Source organism: Hyperolius riggenbachi, chromosome 7 (genome assembly GCF_040937935.1).
Source record: "Hyperolius riggenbachi isolate aHypRig1 chromosome 7, aHypRig1.pri, whole genome shotgun sequence".
Taxonomy (NCBI): domain Eukaryota; kingdom Metazoa; phylum Chordata; class Amphibia; order Anura; family Hyperoliidae; genus Hyperolius; species Hyperolius riggenbachi.
The window spans coordinates 275,813,384-275,840,300 of NC_090652.1; the positions used below are offsets into that span (position 1 = coordinate 275,813,384).

General features: G+C 46.0%; 1 protein-coding gene across 11 annotated transcripts in view; it reads right to left on the reverse strand.

Moving 5' to 3' along the window:
- Nucleotides 1-26,917, reverse strand: part of FMNL2 (formin like 2) — a 313,595-nt gene that overhangs the window by 222,876 nt on the left and 63,802 nt on the right. The window contains exon 1 of one of the 11 annotated variants that reach the window (XM_068245786.1): nt 20,187-20,205. The exons of the other annotated variants lie outside the window; for them this stretch is intronic. The gene's annotated coding sequence lies outside the window, so the exon portion shown is untranslated. Of the gene's footprint in view, nt 1-20,186; nt 20,206-26,917 lie in introns of those variants that run through there. 11 annotated transcript variants of the gene reach the window in all.

Genomic DNA, 26,917 nt, shown 5'->3' on the forward strand with positions numbered 1-26,917 from the left:
ACCAGAAACAAGCACGCAGCTAATCTTGTCAGATCTGATATTAATATCAGAAACACCTGATCTGCTGCATGCTTGTTCGGGGTCTGTGGCTAAAAGTATTAGAGGCAGAGGATAAGCAGAATAGCCAGGCAAATGGTATTGCTTAAAAGGAAATACATATGGCAGCCTCCACAGTCATCTTGCTACAGTTGTCCTGTCCTTAAAAGCAGATCGGAGATGAAAAACTAACTATAACAAGTAACTTGTCTATATATATCTTATCTAAAGTTTAGATAGTTTACTCAGCAAATCTAGCTGCAGACAGCTTTAAAAGTTTATGATTATTTATTCCTGTGATAGAATGAGAGCAGCCATGTTCGGTTTGTCACATTGTCACAGGCTGAGGGCTGGAGATGCTATCAGCTTGCCTGTGTGTAAATTCAGTCCCCTCTCTCCTCCCTCCTCCCCTCTGCCTCTGGAATCTCTGGCTAGTAACATCCTCCTCCTGCCCAGACTGAGCTCCCATAAGCCCTTGCTACAGTGCCTAGGCACTGTGAAAAAGCTGTGGGCGAGGCTTGTTTAGTTTATTGAGAATTAGAGTATTAAAACAAAACTTAGGCTCAGTGCACACCGAGCGGTTTTTGGAGCGATCCGCCGGCCGCATCCGCCTCTAAAAACGCTTGTCTAATGTATTGCAATGGGATGGTGCACACCGGCGGTTTGCGGTTTTTGCCAAGCCGCAAACGCGCCTCCTGCTGCGCGTTTGCGGTTTTCGGAAGCGTTTCGTCCTCAATGTAAAGTATAGGAAAAACGCAAACCGCTCTGAAAAACGCTAGTTCAGAGCGGTTTGCCAGGCATTTTTGTTACAGTAGCTGTTCAGTAACAGCTTTTACTGTAACAATATGTGTAATCTGCTACACAAAAACGCACGCAAAACCGCTAGGTATGTTTAGAAAACCTCTCTAAACATACCTAGAATCGCTCTGAAATCAGCTCCCAAAACCGCTAGCGTATTGCGGATCTGCTAGCGGTTTTGGTGTGCACTGGGCCTTAAAAAGTATTTGGCTTGAGGAATGCCCTATAAACTATATGAAAGGAACACAATCATGCAATGAGTAAAAGTTTATCTCGGATCCACTTTAAGGGCTGAGACACACCAGAAAAGCTCCCCAAACGCTAGAGGTTTCAAAAGCTCTTCCCAATGTAATGCTATGGAGGTTTTTTACAAAACCTTGTCGCTCCAGTGTGCATAGACACATAGGATAACATTAGCAGGAGGTTTCAAAAACTCAAAACGCTCAGAAAAACTGCTCTGGTGTGCACCAGGCCTTAGTGTGCAATAAATGCTAAAAACTGAGAGCATGCTGCTTTTTCTGCGGACAACGCGTGCATTTGTCCATTGTTTGCATGTCTCTGGAGAACACACGCATACCTACATTGTCATCGTATACGATCACACAGGTTGTCCAGAACACCAGGCAATAAAAATTGGATCCAGTGGAAATCACTCGTTAACAAGCTACTACACTTACACTTTAAAGGGAACCTTAACTGAGAGGAATATGGATGTTTCCTTTTAAGCAAGACCAGTTGCTTGGCAGTCCTTCTGATCTCTTTATCTGCAGTAGTGGCTGAACTACACACCTGAAACAAGCATGCAGCTAATCCAGTCTGACTTCAGTCAGAGCACCTGATCTGCTGCATGCTTGTTCAGGGGCTGTGGTTGAAAGTATTAGAGACTCATGATCAGCAGGAGAGTCAGGCAACTGGTATTATTGTAAAGGGAGAAATCCATATCCTTCTCAGTTTAGGAACGAGAATCACAGCGCGATCACCTCTGAAACACTGCATGCAGCGCTTTTGTGATTGATCTGCTGTGTGAATGTATCCGCCGGTGATCAGCAAGGCGTTGAAAAAAGTGCTAAGTGTGAACCAGCCCTAACTCTTTACGCAAAACCTCAGCAGTGACAGTTTAGCAATTTTTCCAGCAAGCATGCACTGAGAAAATGCTAGGTTGCCACTACCCCACCACCAACATCCACTGCCACTCGCAGTAAATAGAGTCTCACCAGCCCTTGTATCAGGCTGTAAATCTTGGGATTCAAAATTTGCATAGCCACTCCCACTCTTGTGATTGGTTACTTGAGCAGTATGTGAAACACTGAAGGGGAGGGACTCTATGAAAATAAGCAGGAAGCACAGAAGATTTGTAGGCTGGAGCTTTTAAAGCGCAGTGTTCTCCCCAGGCTCTTTTAGCCGGGTGGAGCATCGATGGCATCGATGCCAAAAAAACAGCTAGTTTTGGTGAGCACCCGACTGTCATCGGCTCACCTCCTCCTATGCTGTAAGAGTTGCTCCCATAAGCACCGGCCCTGCATTCTCTCAATTGCCCCACCCAGCTACTTTTTCATGCCACCCGGCAGGAAAACATTTCTGGGGAGAACACTGGAGCGATAAAGGTGAGTATATGTCACAGCCGACACCTGAAGGTGCCCGCTAATCACACAATCCTGACTGTACAATCTTACTACTTCTATTTAACCCATTCAGGTTCCGTCGTTTTCACGTGAGAAATGTTCACCTCCCATTCATTAGCCTATAACTTTATCACTACTTATCACAATGAACTGATCTATATCTTGTTTTTTCCACCACCAATTAGGCTTTCTTTGGGGGGTACATTTTGCTAAGAGCCACTTTACTGTAAATGCATTTTAACAGGAAGAATAAGAAAAAAATGGAAAAATTCATTATTTCTCAGTTTTAAGCCATTATAGTTTTAAAATAATACATGCCTCCATAATTAAAACTCGCGTATTGTATTTGCCCATATGTCCCGGTTATTACACTGTTAAAATTATGTCCCTATCACAATGTATGGCAACAATATTTTATTTGGAAATAAAGGTGCATTTTTTCCATTTTGCATCTATCACTATTTACAAGTTTAAAATAAAAAAAAATATAGAAATATTTCATCTTTACATTGATATTTAAAAAGTTTAGACCCTTAGGTAAATATTTACATGTTGTTGTTTTTTATTGTAATGGTGTTTTTTTTTTTTATAGTAAACATTTTATTTACTTTTGGGAGGGTGGGAGGTAAACAATAGATTTATAATGTAAATGTGTGTTAATTCTTTTTTTTTTTTTTTCAGGTGTAGTATTACTTTTTGGCCACAAGATGGCGGCCATGAGTTTGTTTACATGACGTCACTCTAAGCGTAGCACACGCTTAGAGTGACGCATCGGGAAGGAGACAGCCAGAAAAAGCACAGCTTCCGAGAGAAGCTGTCGCTTTTTCAGCGGGGGAGAGGAATCAGTGATCGGGCTCCATAGCCCGATACATGGATTTCTTGGCTACCGAATCCGCGGCCGGGAGTGCGCGTGCACGCGCACAATCGGTCACGGGAGCGCGCATGGTTCCTGGACGTAGAAACTACGTCCAGGAACCAAAATAGGTTAATGATGGCTATCTAAAGTATCCATTTAAAGTATATACACTCAGTTTACTTTTCTACAACATACATTTCAAAAGATGTAATCAATGATTACGTCCAACCAAGCCTCCCACCCGAATGCTAATTTGTGCAGATCCTGCTAGATCGGTATGGCAGGCAAAGGGTGTATGGCAGTGCACCTGATTGGCTGACTGGCGCCTACTGGCCAGATAGAGGTAGGAAAATGCCTGAACTGGTAGTAAGCATTTGTGTGTGTTGCAACATACATTTGGTAAGATTGTATCATTAGTGGGAGCCTTAACACACCTGATAGGTTGGGGCACTTGGCAATTTCTAATTTCTGCTCCTTTTATAGCAAACCTGCATTCCCCCCAATCTGTTTTAATAGACTGACAAGTACGTAATATTATTTTTCAGATCATATTCAGTCTCTCACCCTCCTACTTCATCTAAGCTGACACATATGGAGCGCACAAAGTTTAGAGGCTGATTAAACACAGCTAAGACCCTGACTGAGTGTAATTAATCTCAGACAGCCGTATAGCTTCTATGTGTGTGCTGGGAACCTTAAGGCGCCCAGACATTAGATGATGTATGGGCAAATCCACCAAGATCAAATCTGATCAAATCCGATCAATTTCATGCTGAAATCCACCCGAAATCGGCCTTGTGACGCCTCGCCCGTCTGACTTTGTCCGCTGCTTGTCCACCGCTGCGTCCAAACCCAGTCCTTCGTCCACACACGCACCTCACGTGGTTGCTGGAGTAATGTGGGCATGTATGTGACGTCACACACGTTTACGCTGGCAACACGTGGGATGCATGTATGAACGAAGAATGCATCCGGGAGGCAGTGGCAGACAAGCAGCGGGCTCGGACAGGTAATGTATAGTGCGCTGGGAGGGGACATATTGACCTTTAGGGAAGACAGCGTCGGGGTTTCGTCACGTTCATTGCTCATCCCTATATCGCTCGCTGTTACCACCCGACCGGCCACAGCGATGCCAGAAACACCTGGTAATAATCTGCATATGCTTGTTCAGGGTCTGTGGCTAAAAATATTAGAGGCAAAGAAACAGCAGGGCTGCCAGTCAACTGGTGTTGCTTAAAAGGAAATAAATATGGCAGCCTCCATATACCTCTCACCTTAGAATCACTTTAACTCACTGCATGCTGCCCGCCGCACACAATCAATGTGATAGACAAATAGAGCTATCACTGCTTCTGTGACAAAATGCAGCACTTTTGATTGACGCAGCGCAGCAAGTGTGAAAGGAGCCTTAGAGCTTGTTCACACTGTAGCACCACGGAATATGCTGACGCTTTATAAAACAATAATAATAATAATAAGCGTTTGCAGATTTTTTTAAGCGCTGACGATTTTGGAAATGTGCGCTTGTGCAAGGATTTCCTATGGGAGTGTTCATATATGAGTGTTCCGCTTGCTATTGAATCACAACTGCGCTACCTGTACCATTTTCTGAGTGTTTGCTCTTCAGTAGAAAGTATAGGGAAATTGCGGTTCTTTTCCGTTAGCGGGGCGCATCCACCAGGTGGCGATAAAACTCCAGCAGAGTTACATCTTTCCCTACTATCCATGGCGGCCTGGAGGGGGAATAGTAATTGACGCCACCTGGTGGTTGCACCCGGCTAATGGAATAGTACAGAAATCGCAAAACACTTGCAAAAAAGCGCTTTGAAAATCGATTTCCTGAGCGCTTTTGCTGCCAGACATCAGGAAGTGAAATTGCACCACAAAAGCACTTAGAAAAGTGCTTTTCTTAGCACAAATCACAGGGAAAAGCTCTTCAAAAATCACAGTATAAATCGCTTAGCGCTGGCGATTTATAAGGTGAACAAGGCCTGAATGTGAGTCTATGCTTGGAGATGGGCTGAGCAGTGCTGCGGTATTGATGTGTTATTTCTGGAGCTGCTCTGGGACGTTCAATGCAACCATCTCAAAGCACATTTGTTTTAAAGCAAAAGAAAATAATGAAGACATCAAACGGGATTTCAATGGACCACAATTTACAAGTGTTGAAAAGTCCTCCTATAAATAGAGCAGCAGCTGACATCGCTAATGCCTCCAAATTCATAAAAATCAGCTGCTCTGTGAGGAAAGCCCTTCACACAGCAGCCTATATTATTAAAGTGGACCTGAACTCTTGCACAGGACAGAAGGAAAGCAGAGAGAAAATGCACCCTGTATGTATTTAGAGAGTTTAGCCTGTATTATTCCCCCTCATATGTGACTAATCACAAGTGCAATTTGATATCTTAGCTGTGTCAGCTGGCTGCCTTGGCAGAGCAGCTAATTTGTAAACACAGGATGCTACACCTATGTCTGCTTCCATGAAAGCAGGAAGTAGACACACTGCAGACAGACAGGATTTCTATCTTGTAACAAAGAAATGTTTTTGTTTACAGGTTATTATGCTGTTGCTTATCGTAAAGAGTAGAGAGGAAGTTCTGAGTGCAGGTCCGCATTAAAGAGACAGTTATCACTTTTACAAATGCTCAGCGGGGTTCATTCTTGCGGCCTTAAAGAAGAACTTAAAGTTCGGATTGAACGTCATCCCAATCAGTAGCTGATATCCCCTTTCCCGAGGAGGGGGGGGGGAGGGCGGGAAGTTTTGTGTGGCTGATATTACGGTGAAACCCCTCCCACAGTGTGATGTCACGACCAAGGTCCTGACAGTTTGCTGTCTGTGAACCTCGTTGCATTGTGGGAAATAACAGCTGTTTCCAAGTGCCAAGTATACAGTATCTCCCTATACGGAATGTTCGTTTACTGAGAGTTCTATGCTCAGACATCACCTGACAGGACTGCAGATGTGGCCGCCCGTGATACATTTCAACCACTGACAAAATCTATATATATAATTCAGTAAGTGCCTCAACCGTCCAGCAAGAAGAAGAAGTACTTTGCATGAGAAAATGTATGCGTGCTCAAAGACCAAGTTTGAGGCCTCCTTTCCACGGACTGTTGAGCTGTGTGCTCAGCAAGCAGTTACCAGGCACAGGTAAGAAGTTATCAGGCAGCAACAAGCAGTTATCAGGCAGCAACAAGCAATTACTAGGCAGCAGTGAGCAGTTGAGAGAGTTTGAGAGGCATTTCACTGCCTATCAACAGTCGGTGGAAAGGAGGCTTAACCCTAGCAAGTCTGGCTTTGCAAATCTGGCCTAATTGACTATTCATGAGGCAATGCTCATGCAAATATGCATTTGCTTTCGCATGTCAAATTATGCAGAGTCAAAAAACCAATACTGCAAAGCGGTCGTGGAGCAGTGCTTTTCAGCACTGCTAGATTTGGGCGCAGCGAGTGCCGCCATAGACTGTAATGGGAATCAGTCTATAGCGGCGCTCAGTGAGTAACGTCAGCGCCGTCAGAAGATGGAGCCGAAGTTGCTTAAAAAACACAATAATTCGACCTCCAGCAATCGCTGGAAGCTGAATTATATCATTCCCCCACTATCCATGGCGGCCTGGAGGGGGAATCTATATATATAATAGAGTAAGTGCCTCAACCTTCAAGCAAGAAGAAGAAGTAGTGCCCTGCCCCCAGGGCCGGTCCAAGCAAGAAGAAGGGGCTGGTCCAAGCAAGAAGAAGAAGTAGTGTCATATCAAACCAAGGGCAAAGAGGGATCATTTGCATATTCAGTAGCAGTGCATTGTGGGTAACCACAAATGTTCACTTATAGCTGAATTATTGCAGATTTGCTTCTATTTTAAGAAGGAAAATTACACCAAGCTTTGCTTTTTTTAGTAGGAGGGCTTTTTGGTCCCTTTTATCCCCCTATACATTCTTAGTAATTTGGGTCACCCTGAGCTGCTTGGTTACTCTGTTGTACTGGTCCAAGCCCTATCTCATACAGCCATATCAATCTCTGCTGTGAACTGATGAGGACTAAAAGTCTGAAATAGGCTGTCACATGTGGGTTTGATATGACTGTGTAAAATTTAAAGCTATAGGGCCTGATTCACAAAATGGTGCAAACTGTTAAGCATGGGTGTGCTAAACAGTTAGCACGTGAAGTGCCGTTTGTGGACTTTTGTGCGTGGAAAGTGCTGTGAATCGCGCAATTGCGGTCTTTTGCGTGCACAATTTGCGAAATCGTGGACTTTTGCGTGTGCAAAGTACTGCGATTTGTGGCAAATTGCGCGTGCAAAAGACCGCAATCACGCAAATCGCGGCACTTTGTGCGCGCAAAAGTCCGCGAACGGCACTTCACGTACTAACTGTTTAGCACAACTGTGCTAAACAGTTTGCACCGCTTTGTGAATCAGGCCCATAGGCTTGCTTGACTTACCAAGAGTGAAAAGGAATAGTTTGCATATTTAGTAGCGGTGCATTGTGGGTAACCACAAATGTTCACTTATAGCTGAATTATTGCAGATTTTCTTCTGTTTTAAGAAGCCAAATTACACCAAGCTTTGATTTTTTTAGTAGAAGGTATTTTTTGGTTCCTTTTATCCCCCTATACATTCCGAGTGGTTTGGGTCACCCTGAGCTGCTTGGTTACTCTGTTGTACTGGTCCAAGCCCTATCTCATGCAGCCATATCAATCCCTGCCATGTACTGATGAGGACCAAAAGTCGGAAACAGGCTGTCACATGTGGGTTTGATATAGCTGTGTAAAATTTAAAGCTATAAGCTTGCTATACACCAGTGGTTCTAGATGCTTGCTTGGATTACTAAGGTTGAAAAGGGATAATTTGCATATTTAAAAATGTTCACTTATAGCTGAATTATTGCAGATTTCCTTCTGTTTTAAAAAGGCAAATTACACCAATACAGTGGGGAGCATTGCAGGAAGTGACAACAGTGGATCGCACGCTGGAACACGGAAGAGGTGAGGCATCCCCGCCCGCTGCCTCTTACTAATAGTGGCGGCTGCTACTGTGCTTAAGCAGGAGGGGAGCGCACATGGGGGACACAGGTGAGGCAGGGGGGGTTCCTGCTGAGCTTAAGCTGCAGGGAGAATGCACATGGGGGACCCAGGTGAGGGGGGGGGGGTTCCTGCTGAGCTTATGCTGGAGGGGGAGTGCACATGGGGGACCCAGGTGAGGGGGGGGGTCCTGCTGAGCTTAAGCAGGAGGGGGAGCGCACATGGGGGACACAGGTGAGGCAGGGGGGGTTCCTGCTGAGCTTAAGCTGCAGGGAGAATGCACATGGGGGACCCAGGTGAGGGGGGGGGGGTTCCTGCTGAGCTTATGCTGGAGGGGGAGTGCACATGGGGGACCCAGGTGAGGGGGGGGGGGGGTCCTGCTGAGCTTAAGCAGGAGGGGGAGCGCACATGGGGGACCCAGGTGAGGGAGGGTGGTCCTGCTGAGCTTAAGCAGGAGGGGGAGCGCACATGGGGGACCCAGGTGAGGGAGGGGGGGTTCCTGCTGAGCTTAAGCTGGAGGGGGAGTGCACATGGGGGACCCAGGTGAGGGAGGGGGGGTTCCTGCTGAGCTTAAGCTGGAGGGGGAGCACACATGGGGGACCCAGTTGAGGGGGGGGGGGGTCCGACCCCCCTCCCCGCCACTGTGCCCAATACCCCCTTCCTGCCCTCTACCCCCTTATGCGGCGTATGCTACGCTGCGGGTCGGCTAGTAATTTATAAATGATTATTAAAAAAAAAGAAAAAAAAAAGCTATTTTAGTCATTATGTTATTTTCGCTACAAGTTCTCTTTAAAGCATACCTGAATTGGGCCAAACCATAGATTTTTATTTACTAGGGGCATTTTCTAATGACCTCAAAGCCCCCTTCCCCATACCCCTCGGAGTCCTCCAGGTCCCATCCATTATGCCGCTACCCCTCCAAAAGATCTGTGACTAGAAATCCAGTCGCAGGCTATTCTTCTGTTGACCGCGCATCCGCAGAACGCTCCCAGTGACAGAAGTGTGATCAAAGAGCCGCTTGGGCGGGATTGCGTATGCACAGTGGCCCATGACTAGAGTTCTTGTCGCAGGTTTTTCAAAGTGGGTAACGCCTCAATGAAAGGCACCAAGAGGACACCGACGGACCCTAAAGGCCATGAGGGACTGGAGAAGCCCCAGGTAAGTAAAAATCGACTTTTTTGGCCCTTTGCAAGCGTGCTTTAAGGCCCCATTCACACTTGAGCGTTTTGCCGGCGATTTCACCCAAAATCGCAAAATGCAAACGCGTAGCCTGCACCATTTTCCGGCGATATCCCGGTGATTGCGTTTCAGTGTTATAGAAGCGCTAAACGCGATCGCAGAGAAATCACTGCACTGTCCGGTGATTTTTTTCCTCGTGAAATCGCGGAAAAAATCACTCACGCAAAACGCTACCAAAATCACCTGCGTTTTGTGCTTCTAAGTGTGAATGGGGCCTAAGCCTCATACATATGCAAGATAATCTTCTGCTGGGACAATCATTTTGGGCTGCTTGGGTTGAGAATCTAGCATGTGCACAGCTGCCACACACCCGTAGAATCTCTTCAGTGGCCAATCAGCAGAAAGCTTCTCCTCAACTTGTTCTAGGAATGCCCCTTGCTGTTCTCTTGTTCAGCTATTGGCTGGGTACTTGGGCTTCACACAAAACCCGCCTCTCTGCTCTCTGACGGCTGCATGGAATGATTTTTTTGTGTTTCTCATTATTTAGCCAACAACTGCAGAATGTAAGTGAAACAACTGCCTATAACAACAACCTATAGGATTTAGGAGACCGGAGACGCACTTTAATTATATTATTGCTGATGAGCTGCTAAGGATGTGAAACAAGCTCGATGTGAAGGATATTTAACCAGAGGAAGTCGCGTTGCATCTGCAAACAGAATCATGTCTCTGAGATAAGCCCTATTTACGGTGCACACGCTATGAAAGCTGAATGTTTTTGGCAAAGTAACGGATATTGCATAAGGAAAAGTTATATGCAGAATCAGCGGCATCAGCCCCAAATCTTCACATAGGTCACTGGAACAGCAGGACGGCTTCTACTACTCCAACGCAATAAGATGCAGCGCAGGCAACGCCTCATTTTACTGATTTAAAGGGAACCTGAAACAAAGAGCAGTGTTCTCCCCAGAATTTTTTACCAGCCGGGTGGCATGAAAAAGTAGCTGGGTGGGGAATGCAGGACAACTCTGCTTACAGCATAGGAGGAGGTGAGCCGATGACAGCCGGGTGCTCACCAAAATTAGCTGGGTGGAGCACCCGGCTAAAAGAGCCTGGGGAGAACATTGAAAAGTATATGGAGGCTGTCCTATTTATTTCCTTTTAAAGAGGAACTGAAGTAAGAGGTATACGGAGGCTGCCATATTTATTTCCTTTTAATCAATACCAGTTGCCTGGCAGCCCTGCTGGTCTATTTCTCTGCAGTGGTATCTGAATAACACCAGAAACAAGCATGCAGCTAGTCTTGTCAGATCTGACTTTAAAGTCAGAAACACCTGATCTGCTGCATGCTTCTTAAGGGGCTATGGCTAATAGTATTAGAGGCAGAGGATCAGCAGGGCTGCCAGGCAACTGGGATTGCTTAAAAGGAAATAAACATGGCAGCCTCCATATACCTCTCTCTTTAGTTCCTCTTTAAACAATGCACATTGCCTGGCTGTCCTGCTGCTTTTAGCCATGGACCCTGAACAAGCATGCAGATGAGCTGTTTCTGACTGAAGTCTGACTGGATTAGCTACATGCTTGTTTCAGGTGTGTGATTCGGGCACTACTGCAGCCAAATAGATCAGCAGGACTGCCGGGCAACTGGTATTGCTTAAAAGGAAATAAATATGGCAGCCTCCACATCTCTCTCAAGGTGCCCATAGGTTACTCGACTTGGCGGCCAATCGACCATCCCATTCGGTAATTATAATTAAATCGGAAGAGGATCAGTGCCGCAGAGAGCATGCCCGATCGACGATGTGACCAATTTTGAGCTAAAATTGGACGCGTGTACCAATCGGGCATTCTGCAAGATATCGGGCCGTCGAGGGCGATTGGTGCATGGCAGTAGCGGCGAGCAATATCGGGATGAATGCGACGAAACCCCGACGCTGTTCCCCCAGTGTATAATGTCCCCATGCTTGATCGGGTGCACAACTGTAACCGTGTGTGATAATCACGAACGCAATGGAAATCCTCGGCTGCTGTCCCCACTAATGTTTTATGTCCCCCCTGGTGCCCGTGCAGTAATACTTACCTGCCGCCATCCACTCCCGCTGTCCTTGTACTTCTGCATTCAGGTCCCACGTGTCTTCCGGCATATAGCACATGGGGCGCTGGTGTGATGTCACACACACACACCACAAGTGCTATAACGTCAGCAACCACATGGGGGCGCAAATGCGGAAGTACAAGGACAGCGGCAGACAGTGGCAGTTAAAGTATAAACTGCACGGGCACCAGAAGGGACATAAAACATTAGGGGGAAGGCCGGCGAGGGGGCGTCACAAGGCCGATTCCCGCATAATTACATGCTGAAAGCGATCGGGAATCAACCTGTGGTTTATGGCGGCCATTTGTCTGTAGAAGAGATTCAGGGTGGTTGTAGCGCAATGCAGCTAATAAAGTATTAAAAAAAAGATGAAAGAAACAAATCAACAAGTCTGGACAGAATCCACAGGCAAGAGATGAAAAAGCCCTCCAATTCAGTGATTCAGGCTGGAAGGAAAACTGCTGATGATCTTGTTGGCACCGACGAGCATTTACTCTTGGCAGAGCGAGATCGGCTTTGCAGCCTCTTTACAGTAAGATCACATTTCTCCACACTGACTTCACTGAAGCTTTCATCAGCGCAGAGTAAGCCGTGTAGCTAGCCCGGGTCTATGTGTACTGATGCAAAAATCTATAGACTTCTCTCAAAGGCATGCAGTGTGGATGAAAGGCATCGCCAGAAGTTGCCACGGGCAACCAGAGGCTTTCTGCTCTAAGGCCTGGAACCCACTGCAAACCGCAAACGCTAAACGCAACCGCTAGCGTTTTGCCTGAGCGGTTTGCAAGCTGATTCATGCGAGTTTTCGGTCGCGTTTTGCAACAGTGTATTTTTTTCCTCAGCGGTTGTGTAGCGTTTTGCGTTTCGCGTTTTTATCCTGATTGGTCCTGTGAATAATTTTTAATTTTGTTACAGTGTGCTGAACCGCAAAACGCTAGCAGAACCGCTCAGTTTAGGTTTTGCTGAGCGTTTCTGCTAGCGTTTCAATACTTTGCATTGAAGCGCTAACGCTCCCAAAATGCTGCATGTCCTGCGTTTGCGTTTCTGAGAAACGCAAACGCTCCTGTGGAAGTTGCCCCATCCATTAACATTAGCCCAGCGTTTTGGCAAACTGCTAGCGTATCGCAGTGCTGCCAAAACGCTGCCAAAAGCGCTCCTGTGGGTTCCAGCCCTAACACAGGAAGAGTGCTGGCATCTGACTTCTGCCAACACGTAATCCAATCACTATTCACTACTTTACAGAAGGGTTAAAGCAAACCTGTCCCTGCTAAACTGACCGAAAAGCAATAGACCGTAGGCTTACACCCCCTAGTGACCAGGCTATTTTTTTTACAATTCAGACCACTGCAGCTACAAGGCCTCACTGCAGGGCCGTACAACTCAGCACACAAGTGATTTCTCCCTATCTCTCTAATTGAATCTCATTAGAAAGAGATCTGCCGGCTGCCCATACACCACTGGCCGATCCCCGATCAATGTCATGCTGAAATTGATCTGGAATCGGCATTGTGATGTTGCCTCCACCGCCTCGCTGGCCCAGCGCTGTCCCCTAATGTGTAATGCGCTCCCCCTAAACTTGACCTGTCCGCTGCTTCTCAGCCACTGTCTCTAAGCGCACTCCTTGCTCCATACACTGGCGCCACGTGGGTGCTGGTGTACACGTGCGTGCTCACATGGGTGACCTCACACACACGCCCCACGCAACTCCAGAAACCACGTGAGGCACGTGTATGGAGTAAGGAGTGCGCCCGGAGCCAGCGGGAGGCCCGAAAATGGACACATTGTCAATCGGGCATGCACTTGGATTTTCATCGGATTCAGATAAAACAATCGAATCAGATGGTCGATCTGATGTATGGCTACCCTAAAGTGACACTTAAGCCTAAAAAAAATAAAAATGAGTTTTACTCACCTGGGGCTTCCCTCAGCCCCATGCAGCTGATCGGTGGCCATGTGGAGTCGCTCAGATCCTCCTGTCCCCGCCGGTGGCTACTTCCAGTTTCGCCGTCAGCCGCCAACAGGCTGGGAACACAAGTGATTCTTCGCGTTCTCAGCCACAATATCACAGCATCATGGGAAAAATGCCCAGGCAGATTTCTTTGGTGGGGCGGAGCTTAGCTTCAGCTAAAAATGAGGCTTGGGTAACAAAATCAAAGTTCTGATGCTGTGAAACTGTTAAAGAAACACCAAGCCTTTTCAGTGCTGCTGAGTAGATCTTTAGTCTGGAGGTTCACTTTAACACATTTGCTTATGGCGGATCAAATGGGCTGAGCAACAGTGTCCAGAATGGGTCATATGCATAGCAACCCCCAGCTAAGTGACGTCCTCACTGCTGGGCAGGAAATGCATCACTGGAAATCCTGTCAGTCCGCACTTGCATGCAGCACCGCACTCCCATCGGTTACATTACCTGTGTCGCACATTGACTTGCATTGAAGATGTTGCGACTCCAAGAAGCACCTATGCTATGTCCCGCCAATGTTTGTGCTGAAGCGATATTCCACATAGGGGAGGTAAGTGACTTTTACAAACGAAAAAAATCACTGGTTCTATGGGGGATTGACCAAGTATTGTTGTGGGGGGGAGTGAATCTTTAATTCTGTTAAAGTGAGATGAAACTTCATATTAACTGAAAAAATCAATAAGAAATTGCTAATTAAAGGGGAACTGAAGTAAAAGGTATACGGATACTGCCATGTTTGTTTCCTTTTAAACAATACCAGTTGCCTGGCAACCCTGCTGGTCCATTTGGCTGCAGTAGTGTTTTGAATCACTCCAGAAACTAGCACGCAGCTAATCTGGTCAGATCTGACAATAAAGTCAGAAACACCTGATCTGCTGCATGCTTGTTCAGGGTCTCTGGCTAAAGGTGCATACACACATCAGACTATAGTCTTTGGAAAATGAAAGATCACAAACCAATCTTACCACCCTTCATGTAGTATGAGAGCCATACTCTACACAGTCTTTTCTATGGAGCTGAACGCCACATCAGAAAAAAACCTTTGCAAGATGCTGCACACACAGATGCTGTACAGACACAAAAGATCAGTATCTGCAAAAGATCTGTTCCTGCCAAAAATCCATTCCTGCAAATTGCAATGATAGTCTATGAGATCTGCAGATCATTATACACACATGATTTAGCTGACATTCATCTGCAGATCAGATCTACCAGGATGGATTTTCAGATCTGCAGATGATTGCTTGATCTGCAGATGAATGTCAGTTAAATCATGTGTGTATGATGATCCGCAGATCTCATAGACTATCATTGCAATTTGCAGGAACGGATCTTTGGCAGGAACAGATCTTTTGCAGATACTGATCTTTTGTGTCTGTACAGCATCTGTGTGTGCAGCATCTTGCAAAGGTTTTTTTCTGATGTGGAGTTCAGCTCCATAGAAAAGACTGTGAAGGTATGGCTCTCATACTACATGAAGGGTGGTAAGATTGGTCTGTGATCTTTCATCTTCCAAAGACTATAGTCTGATGTGTGTATGCACCCTTAAGGTGGGTACACACGTCAGATATAAGTCTTTGGAAAATGAAAGATCACAGACCAATTTTACCCCCTTTCATGTAGTATGAGAGCCATACTCTACACAGTCTATTCTATGGAGCTGAACTCCACATCAGATAAAAATCTTTGCAAGATGCTGCACACAAAGATGCTGTACACATGCAACAGATCAGTATCTGCAAAAGATCAATTCCTGCAAAAAATCCATTCCTGCAAAATGCATTCATAGTCTATGACATCTGCAGATCCCATACTCACCTTGTTTAATGGACATTCATCTGCAGATCAGACAATTATCTGCCGATCTGAAGATCCAACCTGGTGGATCTGATCTACAGATAATTGTCCATTAAACAAGGTGTGTATGAGGATCTGCAGATCTCATAGACTATGAATGCATTTTGCAGGAATGGATCTTTTGCAGATACTGATCTGTTGCATGTCTACAGCATCTTTGTGTGCAGCATCTTGCAAAGATTTCTGTCTGATGGGGAGTTCAGCTCCATAGAATAGACTGTGTAGAGTATGGCTCTCATACTACATGAAAGGGGGTAAAATTGGTCTGTGATCTTTCATTTTCCAAAGACTTTTATCTGACGTGTGTACCCACCTTAAAGGTGGCCATACACTGGTCGATGTGCCATTAGATCGACCAGCTGACAGATCCCTATCTGATCGAATCTGATCAGATAGGGATCGTATGGCTGCCTTTACTGCAAACAGATTGTGAATCGATTTCAGCCTGAAACCGATCACAATCTGTTCAGCTGCTCCTGCCGCCTGTCCCACCCCCCCCCCCGTATACATTACCTGAGGCTGGCTCCCGGGCATCTTCTCCGCACTGCACCGCACCGCTGTTCTTGCTCCATCCCGGCGCTTCCTGTGTTACTCCGTGACCAGGAAGTTCAAATAGAGCGCCCTCTATTTCAACTTCCTGGTCACCGGAGTGACACAGGAAGTATAAGCGTACACTGGGACATGCGGAAATGCGGTGCAGCGAGGAGAAGAGGACCCCGGAGCCAGCTTCAGGTAATGTATACATGCTCGGATCGGGCCCGAATCGTACGCCGCAAGCGACGCGCTCCTACCGCCGGGCGATCGAGGGTAATTTCCCGCACGGCGCGATCGACGGTCCGATCCGATTTCGGGAGGGAATCGGATCGGCGGGTGCGTTTAGCGCAAGCGATTGGCAGCAGATCCGATCCCAGGATCGGATCTGCTGTCGAAACGGCCGTGAATCGAGCCAGTGTATGGCCTGCTTAAGAGTATTAGAGGCAGAGGATCAGCAGGGCAGCCAGGCAACTGGTGTGTATTCAAATAAACATAAAACCTGGCGCTCCTCACTACCTCCTTGCTTTCCTCTCTCCTATATCAATCTGGTTCGCTTACTGCATAAAAAGTGTGTGTAACACTCACAAAAATATTAAAAACATAAAAGCAGAGCGATCAACAGTAACAAGAACTGCAACACTAATGCTGCTAAGTAATCAATGTCCTCTTTGGCGTAAGCCTAATGCTGTCCAAACAAAGTTCATCCACATTTGATAAGTATAGGCTCTTCACTGTAAAACTTCCTCCAAAGAAATTGATAAATTTCTGTCACAGCGCTTATCACTATACGCTCACCAGATCGGTTGGCCAATCTTTTCAGATCAGTAGTCAGCGTTTTTGGCCTTGCCAGCAAGAGATTCCTCCGATCACTTCACCAGCCTCTCCAGGCATCCGACCATAAGCTCAGAATAAAACAAGGGAAATGCAATAGTGTGATACCATTTGGATAGAGCTTAATATTATCACCAGTGCACCCCTTTTCCAGAACAGTGCCACCAACGTGCTTCCACCATAAACAGATACACAAGGCGCTCACCAGATGCACTGGCCGACCCGCAACAGACCAGCAATATAGCGTGTTGTTATAACTTCAGTTTTTGGGATAAAGGACATCCTAGGACTCAAACAAAGCCGACCATAGCATAATTCCGTTTGATTTTAATAAGTAATAAAAGTAGTGCACTTACAAATTTGCAGTAAAACATGCGCATATAAAAAAACGTAGCACAGGATCCTCCAGCGTCTCCTCAGCTCCCTAGGCTCCGCCCTACTAGTTTCGTCCAATGACTCATCAGGGGCTCGGAGCATACCCCTCCTGTTGTTTTTAGTGTTCACTGCCAGATTTAGAAGAAATGTGATATGACATGACGAAAATAATATTTCTGCGGGTTTACATCTTTACTGTTTCTCTGTGATGCCAAAAGTGACGTTGCTTCTGGCATTTTCTTTTTTCAACCCAGCTCAATGTTAATTTTCCCTCTCTACTACCACAGCAAACATCACCTAGAGACAACAGGCTTAAATCACTGTGTAAACTCTACAAAGGGAGGGGGGGGGATACAATTACCTTCTGGCCATGGTGTCCTTGTCCGATCCAAAATAGGAAGTTTTCTGTTGCATGCTGAGATAAGCTTGTTACTATAGCTAAAAAAGGCACCCAGACCAGGTAAAAAGAAAAAAATTGAGAGACATATTTTTAGAAAAAAGGGGTTTATATATTTTTGGGGCGCTCGCTATTTTTTAGCAATTCTTTAATTTTGGATATTACAAACCCCTTTAAATGATGGTGGGTTGGAGCGAGAGACAGAAATAAAAAAATGTAATGGGAATGGCCTCTAAACCTAGTTACTTATTTGACTTCGTTATAGGCTGGGCCACCTTCTTTATTTGACTTCAGCTTTGTTTGAAGGTGACCCTTAAATATGTACTTTTTCAATATATTTCCATTGTCCAGATTTGTGACAGATTTCCTTTAAATACACAAGCTTCATGCTTGACCGCAGAGAACCTCGGCTATCTCTATCAGTGTCCCAGGCTATTTGTTCATTTGCTGTCCTGCTGCTGATTGCTGTCAGTGTTCTTTCACATGCAGTTTTCTGATAGACGCAGGAATGTCACTGCAGCCATAACAACAGCTGCTTTGGAGGTGATAAGATAGAAGCGTTAATCTGGTGAGAAGGTCAGTAACACCAAAAGAAAAAGAAAGAAAATAACACACACAAAAAAAAACTACAATGAAACATTTGCAAAGAAGCGGTGAAATGTGTGTTCAAAATAAACTGGCACTGCTAATGATCAACTCCAGACAAAGCCAATCAATCAGCAGCTGCCGCACACCAGGAAGGCCTGATAGTCGGGTCACCTCTAGTCTGGCCTGCAGCTGGGGGCTCTTTTCCACTATGAAATGCGATCGCGATTGCGATCGCGATTCCGATCGCGTTTCAATTTCCACCATGCGATTGCGATTGCGATTGAGCTACTATACTCATTATAGTACAGCTCAATCGCATACAAAACGCGGCAGGACGACGATTGCGCTTTGACCAAAATCGCATCGCAATCGGATCGCACTAATGGAAATTGCTGCTGCAGTTTCCATTAGTTTAATGTACCTTGCGATTTGCGATTAGAAGCAAATCGCAAATCGCAGGGTAGTGGAAAAAGGCAATTCATGGGGCTCTCGATCATGAAAAAGTAAATGTTTAACGTTTCAGGGGCTAAGCCAGATGTAGGCAGAGAGTTTTCATCGCTCAAAATTATAATTTGCAAATCTTTCAGGTGACAATGAACTATGTGTCCCCTGATGTCGGCTCCTCCCCCATTCAGTAGCCTGACCAACTGCTTCTACAGTTCAGTGAGATGCAGGGAGCTCAGTAAAGTAAGTTTGGACTAGTACATTTCTTCATGGGGGATTCTCAATATTTCATTTAGTTTTTACAAAAGCTCTCCCTGGAAAGGATCTATTTAAAAATTCAGCGACCCCCCCCCCCCCCCCGTCCATCTGCACGCTATTCTAGCTGCTGGACTGAGCAACTAGCATTCACTAAGTGCTTTTGAAACAAAAGAAAACCCTGTGAATCCCCCATGAGGAGATGGGCTAGTCCCAATCCAGTCCTGTCAGATATCTACCACCGTGTTTGACCTAAGATAAGACCTCCCCTGAAAATAAGCCCTAGCTAAATGGCACGCTATGTGTATGGGGATGTGTGCAGTCTCTCCCTATCGGCGGCGTTCCCCTTCATTCGCTTACAATGGTTCCGGCACGTACAACGGTTCCGGTATCCTATTATAGCTGGTCGGCGCTGTAACCCAGTCTCCGCACGGGCTCCGTGACCGCGTTCCCCTCTGTCATAATCAATGTGAGCCGGGGACGCACCGGCACGCGCACATTGATTATGACAGAGGGGAGCAGAGTCACGGAGCCCGTGCAGAGACTGGGTTACAGCACCGACCAGCTATAATAGGATACCAGAGCAGTTATACGCGAATGGAGGGGGGCGCAGCCACCAGTGAGGTGTGGTAAGAGACCACACACCTCCCCATACACTAATATAGCGTCTTCCCCTCTAGAAATATAAGCCCCTCCCCCTTCCCAAAATTACGCCCTAGCACATCTTTGGGGGGAGGGGGGGGGGTAAATTAATATAAGACACTGTCTTATATTTGGGGAAACACGGGGACAGCAACATAGGAGAAAAGTCATTGATACATTTTACTCTGGAAGAAATGTACAATAAACTCTTAAGGTGGCCACTAATGATCCAATTTCTGTGGAAAAATCATTTAAGCGATCAGATAATTCTGATCGGACGAAAAATTGTTCAATACACCATCAACGAACCAATCTTTGCTTCATATCCATCACAACCAACAAGAAAATCTAAATTTTGGTTTGACGAAAATCTAATCAGACGACTTTTTTTTATAATAGTTCGTAATCGATTGTGCCCATCAATGGAGATTATTTACAACCAATCCGATCAGAATCTATGATCGTTCTAACGATTTTTCACTAGAAATTAGACTGTTAGTGGCCACCTTATTTCAGCAATATCAAACTCACAATGCTTGTGTCCTCCAAAGCTTATGAATATTATATCAATTTATTTTTAAAGCGACTTGAATAAAGGAAGGCCTGCACCACACAGAGTCTATTTACTTCACAGTATAGATGTGCTTCTTACTTCACTATTAGCAGCGATGTCCACATATTTATACATGAGTAATTTACCTCTCATGCCATTTCTGAACATGAATGAGCAATCACCTTCTGCTTTCTGAGGTAAATCTCCCGCCCTTTCTGCCATCAGCCTATCCAGAGGCAGCTCAGTAGATCACATGACAATCCTTGCAGTCAGCGAGTTTTTCTCACTCAGGTTTGACTCAAGCTCACAGCCTATCCAGAGGCAGCTCAGTAGATCACATGACAATCCTTGCAGTCAGCGAGTTTTTCTCACTCAGGTTTGACTCAAGCTCAGGCAAGAATGACAGAATGTAGAACAATGCTGCGTTTCTGAGGTGACGTGCTCTGTGAGGTGTGATGTCACAGGCAGGTTCCCTTTAATGTGGCAATGGGCAGCTATAGGACACTGTGGTAGCTTGCAGAGGAGGCCAATAACCTTTCCGCACCATTTTTGGACGTGGATCAATGTGACTTAAGTACCAGGCCGCATCAGCAGGGAAATAACGCCGTCACTGTTCAGCCGGCCATCAATGGAGCATTTCATGTGGAGGAACTATTCTATAGAGCCGCCCAGCTTCCAGCACCCAGCTCATCAACAAAGTAAATGCAGGCAGCTTTCACAAGAATGGCCGCTATGTTGTATCAAATTGGAGCACTTCAGCCCACAAAGCCCATCAAGAACAACATTCCCTTCAATGCATTATGCTAATGTATATCTGTATTAATGGCCCTCCAGATTACCACAGGAAGAAGCGCACTGGAATCGTGAAATCCTACTTTCAATAAAAGGGGACCTGAACTCCGAACCTCCACTCTAATCTAAAAGATAAGCAACAGCATAATAACCTCTAAAGAAAAAACATTTATTTGTGACAGCTTACAGAACTCCTGCATTCATAAAACTGCAGTGTATCCACTTCCTGCTTTCATGGAAGCAGAGAAAGGGTTAACCTCCTGTGTTTACATATCAGCTGTGTCTGCCGAGACTGAAGAATTTCTGTGGTGATACAGCTGAGAGTTCAAATTCCATTTGTGATTACTTAAGGCTCATACACACATCAGACCATAGTCTTTTGAAAATGAAAGATCACAGACCAATTTTACCCCCTTCCATGTAGTATGAGAGCCATACCTACACAGTCTATTCTATGGAGCTGAACTCCCCATCAGACAGAAATCTTTGCAAGATGCTGCACACAAAGATGATGTACACATTCAAAAGATCAGTATCTGCAAAAGATCTGTTCCTGCAAAAGAACCGTTCCTGCAAAATGCATTCATAGTCTATCTGCAGATCATCATACACACCTTGTTTAACAGACATTCATCTGCAGATCAGATCCACCAGGATGGATTTTCAGATCTGCAGATGATTGTCTGATCTGCAGATGAATGTCACTTAAACAAGGTGTGTATGATGATCTGCAGATCTCATAGACTCTGAATGCAATTTGCAGGAATGGATCTTTTGCAGGAACAGATCTTTTGCAGATACTGATCTTTTGTGTCTGTACAGCATCTGTGTGTGCAGCATCTTGCAAAGATTTCTATCTGATAGGGAGTTCAGCTCCATAGAAAAGACTGTGTAGGTATGGCTCTCATACTACATGGAAGGGGGTAAAATTGGTCTGTGATCTTTCATTTTCAAAAGACTATGGTCTGATGTGTGTATGTGGCCTTAGGCAGGGAACACACTGAGCAGCGTCAATGCACGTCATGTTAGTCAATGCGCCGCATGTGTATGCCTTTTGACATTTGCGTTTTTAAAAACGCTGGTTTTGTTGCTTATTTTTCAAAAACGCACATAATGAAAGTCCATGATGATGCAAGGTAATACGTTTTGTATGTGTTTTTTTTATATGCATTTTTGAGGAAAAAAAACTGTTTTCTGTTTGAGTTCCTGAAACTCTAGCACAGGACAGAAGGAAAACAGAGAAATGCACATTTAGAGAGTTTAGCCTGCCTAATTTCCCCTCGTCTGTGACTAATCACAACTGTAATTTGATCTATTCAGATGTGTCAGCTGGCTGCCATGGCAGAGAGCCAATTGGTAAACACAGGATGTTAACCATATGTCTGCTTCCATAAAAGCAGGAAGTAGACACACTGCAGATTTATTGCAGAATTTGCATCAGCTGTAATTAAGAAAGGTTATTATACTGTTGCGTATCTTTCAGAGCAGGAAGTAAGTCCTGAGTTCAGATCCGCATTAAGGCCATTTACCCACAAATGGTACAGTCCATTTCTGAAGCGAGTGGAGGTATTAAACACTAGCCAAATTTAGATTGCAGCTGTTTGGCCAACTGAGGGGATTCTGCAGGAATAATAGTGAAGGGGGCTCTCGTCCCCTCATCCCAGACGCTCAGTAGTAGTTCCTTTGCCAGCAGGTTTGGGCTGCCTTCACTTCCCCTCTATAAGAAAAACAGAAATCCTCCTCAAATGAGGGAAAAGAAAACACAGAGGGATTAAACTACAGCAAAGGCAGAGTCAGCAAAAATCTCTATTCCATTCATGACCTCGCGGTCTGTCACAGCTGGAGGATGCGGTAACACTCGTGTTCCAGTCATCTAACACCCCAACCAAAAAAAAACTACTACTAATATTGTAAATGGAGCAACACACAGCCCACTGTTTCACTGAGCTCTGACACACTCCACACATGTACAAATAATGGCCTCACGGCACTGACACCTCCACAGAGACGGGGGCTGCATGGTGTTTGTCACTCCAAGTTTACATATACTGTAGTTCCTTCCTAAACCATCTTCCTCTTAACCCTGTACTAATTATTAGACAAACTTACCTTTCTCCTACTTACTCTGTACTATGTTTTCCCACCTCTTATGCTGCATGGTCAATTGTTAAAGGACTCCTGAGGTGAAAAGCTAAATCTATCTTTACTTACCTGGGGCTTCTTCCAGCCCTGGGCACATACTGCAATGGTCCCCACCCCTGTCCTCAAGGCCCACTAACAGTGCATGTTTTGTGGAAATCCACAGAGGGATAATCAGCTCTGCTGAGACACTACCTCACCTGTGATTTTTTTTTTTGTGTGGATTTCTGCGAAGCATGCACTGTAGATGGGCCTTGAGGACAGGGTTGGGGAACTCTGACGTACTGTGTCTGCACAGTAGTACTGCACCCGAAGGGTTGGCAATAGTTACAGGTGGCCATCGGGACACCAGGGAGGACCAGAGCTGTGGCGATGGACACAAATGACTTCTAGAGGCTGGAAGAAGACCCAGGTAGGTAAAGGAAGATTTAGCTTTTCGCCTCAGGACTCTTTTAGGGCTGGTGCACACCAAAACCCGCTAGCAGATCCGCAAAATGCTAGCAGATTTTTAAACGCTTTTTTTTATTTTTCTATGGCGTTTTGCTAGCGTTTTGCGGATTGCTGCTGCGGTTTTCAGTATAGTAGATTTCATATATTGTTACAGTAAAGCTGTTACTGAACAGCTTCTGTAACAAAAACGCCTGCAAAACCGCTCTGAAGTGCCGTTTTTCAGAGCGGTTTGCGTTTTTCCTATACTTAACATTGAGGCAGAAACGCACCCGCAATCCAAAAAATGCCTCACCCAGGCATTTTTCGTTTCTGCAAAACGCCCCCCGCTCTGGTGTGCACCACCCCATTGAGATACATTGACCAAGCAGATCCGCAGCCGCAAGCGGATCTGAAAACGCCCAAAAAGCCGCTCGGTGTGCACCAGCCCTTAAAGCCTACCAGAGGCCAACCTTGGGTCAAAAAACGCATACATACCTAAGAAGATCCTGTAGAACAGGGTTTCCACACCCTCTCCTCAAGTATCACCAACAATGCAAAAGCCTCTGTGGATTTCCACAAAACATACACTGTTTGGTGGTTTTTGAGGACAGGGTTGGGAAGCCTTGCTGTAGAGGCTTTCCCCTCTGTCCTCCGGACCATGATTACTGCTCTCACAGACCCCCTGAAAAGAGCTTGTCAGATTGAGGAAGATTCGGGCCACGTTCCTCTTCATGCATGAACTTGGCCATACTGCGTGGAGGAGGGGCTCTATGGCATAGCCCTGCTCAAGCAGATGCAGCATGGCTGCGCTCATGTATGAAGAGAAGCGCAGCCTGGATCTTCCAGAGGGCCCTGGCAAGCGATGGTAGGGGTGAATATACAGGATCCAGAGGCTTCCCACATATCGGGTAAGTATCTGCTTTTTGACCAAGGGTTCGGCTTGAGTTCACTTTAAGCCTTGTAAAAACTCTCGAGTCTTCTTGGTCGAGGTGGCCAGCCTATGCCGCTCACTCCAAGAATGTAGCATGTGTATAGTGGCCCACTATCCTTCTCAGCGCATCGGCAGTCAATCTACCTGGTGGATCGTCTTGACCAACAAAGCTGGGGGCAGTGTTTTCCCACTCATCCCGTCCTCTTCCTTGTGCCCTGTACTATTAGCTCTCCTCACCCCTTTACAGCAACAGCATGCATCGCTAGCCTGCAGGCTAGTGCCATGTCTGTACACCTTCAAACTCCCCTTCCTGACGCTTAACCTTAAAACCTCCCTCCTAACCTCATCATTTTTAAACGATACATTTCAAGACGACAATTTTCAAAAATGAAAAAAATAATAATTAAAAAACGTTCAAAAACAAAAAATGTTGGTTAAACGGGCCCAGTGCCTGCTACTTATCTGCTTTGTCGCCAAATAGCCGATATTTCCATGGGGGCTCAAACCTACCATCAGCCTCAGGGCTCGTTTCCACTGTTGCGGTGCGGAATCGCCTGGATTCCACCGCAGAAGAAATCGCATGCGGCTGCGTTTCCGCCTGCGGATTTAGCCGCGATTTCGCATGCGATTTCGCATGGCAAGGAGCCAGGCGAATTTAACCATGTCACTGCCTGAGTAAAGCTCCATAGCACACCATGCGAAATCGCACGTGAAATTGCGGGGAAATCCGCATGACAAAGCCGCATGCGATTTCCCTATTAAATGCATTAGCGGCGATTCGCCCGCATTCCTGCCGCACGCGAAATCTGACGGCTCTGCCGTGCAGATTTCTGCCGCACCGAAAAACGCTCCCGCCGCCGCACAAGTGGAAACAGCCCCATCCACTTACATTGACTATGCGAATTCGCATGCAGTGCCCGCATGCAGATTCGCTATAGTGGAAACGAGCCCTCAGGCGTCCAAATTTCCTGCTTCTCCACCTCACAGCTTTCAGGCCATAAAGGATCTGCTGCTAATGTCTTGGTGACTGACACCACGCAACACCTTTAGAAATCTGGTGGCTTCCACACCTTGATGGGTCAGGGCTCTACACAACATTAGGCAGATAGAGTGTTTTGTATAGGTACTACAGTCCTTTCACAATTATGCCTGGAGTACTCTTTTAACTCACAACCACCAGTTCAATTAACTGCAGACAGATTAGTGAAAGGTGAGTTCTGATTGGCTGCCAGGAATTAGTGCCCGCCAGGCTTGATAGACGAACACAGCTGTGACCAAAACGCACCACATTGTGATCTTGTAACACAAAGGTATCGCTGTCTCCATTACCGCTGCATTGTAGTCTAAACACACTTGTGTGAGAGCACTCAGCTGTCAGCAGGAATCTTTAATATTGTGAATTCAGCCATGGGGGTGAGCTCACCTACAGGATCCGATTCATTCCTTGGAGATCAGTGAGACCAGGGCGAGCTATCAGCCAGCCGGCCAATGCTAAACACAACAAATGCATAGGAAGCCTCTAAACTAGTGTAAGTGCAACTCCCAGGGATGCCAATATAGAATAATAACTCTATGGAGCTCAAACTTCAGCAATTCCAAATCTTGCTAATTAAAGACACTGCCTTGCCATATGAGGGATCGTGCTGACCAGGGTACACTATATGATGAGGGCAGCACTGTGGCGTAGTGGTTAGTGCTCTTGCCTTGCAGCTCTAGGTCCCCGGTTCCGACCCCAGCCAGGGCACTAGATGCACAGTGTTTGTATGTTCTCCCCGTGTCTGCGTGGGTTTCCTCTGGGCACTCTGGTATCCTCTCACATCCCAAAAACATACAAATAAGTTAATTGTCTTCCACCTAAACTGGCCGTAGACTAAGATACACCCACTACACAATGCATTCATAAACGTATATAACTATGGATTAGATTGTGAGCCTCTCTGAGGAGCATTTAAGTGACAAGATGATATACTCTGTACAGCGCTGCATAAGACGTTGGCGCTATATAAATACTATTAGTAAAACTGAGGGCACTGTGTATAAAATGTGAGGATGAAGGCCCCCCCTCCTCCTCCTGGAAAAAAAAATCACTGCTAGGATCCAGGATATTGTAGAATAAATAGTTCTTGCCAAACCTAGAGGAGTGGTTACAGTTTACAGCGGCAGCTAGAACTATTGGAGATTTGAAATAAAGCCAACCAAGAATAATGCACATAGCACCAACCAGGGATAGTGGAGGAGTAACAGTGTCAGCCAGGGTCCAGGAGAGTGTAGGGTTATGTGCCAACCAGCGATGGTGGAGGGGCAACAGTGTCAGCCAGGGTCCAGGAGAGTGTAGGGTTATATGCCAACCAGGGATAGTGGAGGGGTAACAGTGTCAGCCAAAGTCCAGGAGAGTGTAGGGTTATGTGCCAACCAGGGATAGTGGAGGGGTAACAGTGTCAGCCAGGGTCCAGGAGAGGGTAGGGTTATGGGCCAACCAGCGATGGTGGAGGGGCAACAGTGTCAGCCAGGGTCCAGGAGAGGGTAGGGTTATGTGCCAACCAGGGATAGTGGAGGGGTAACAGTGTCAGCCAGGGTCCAGGAGAG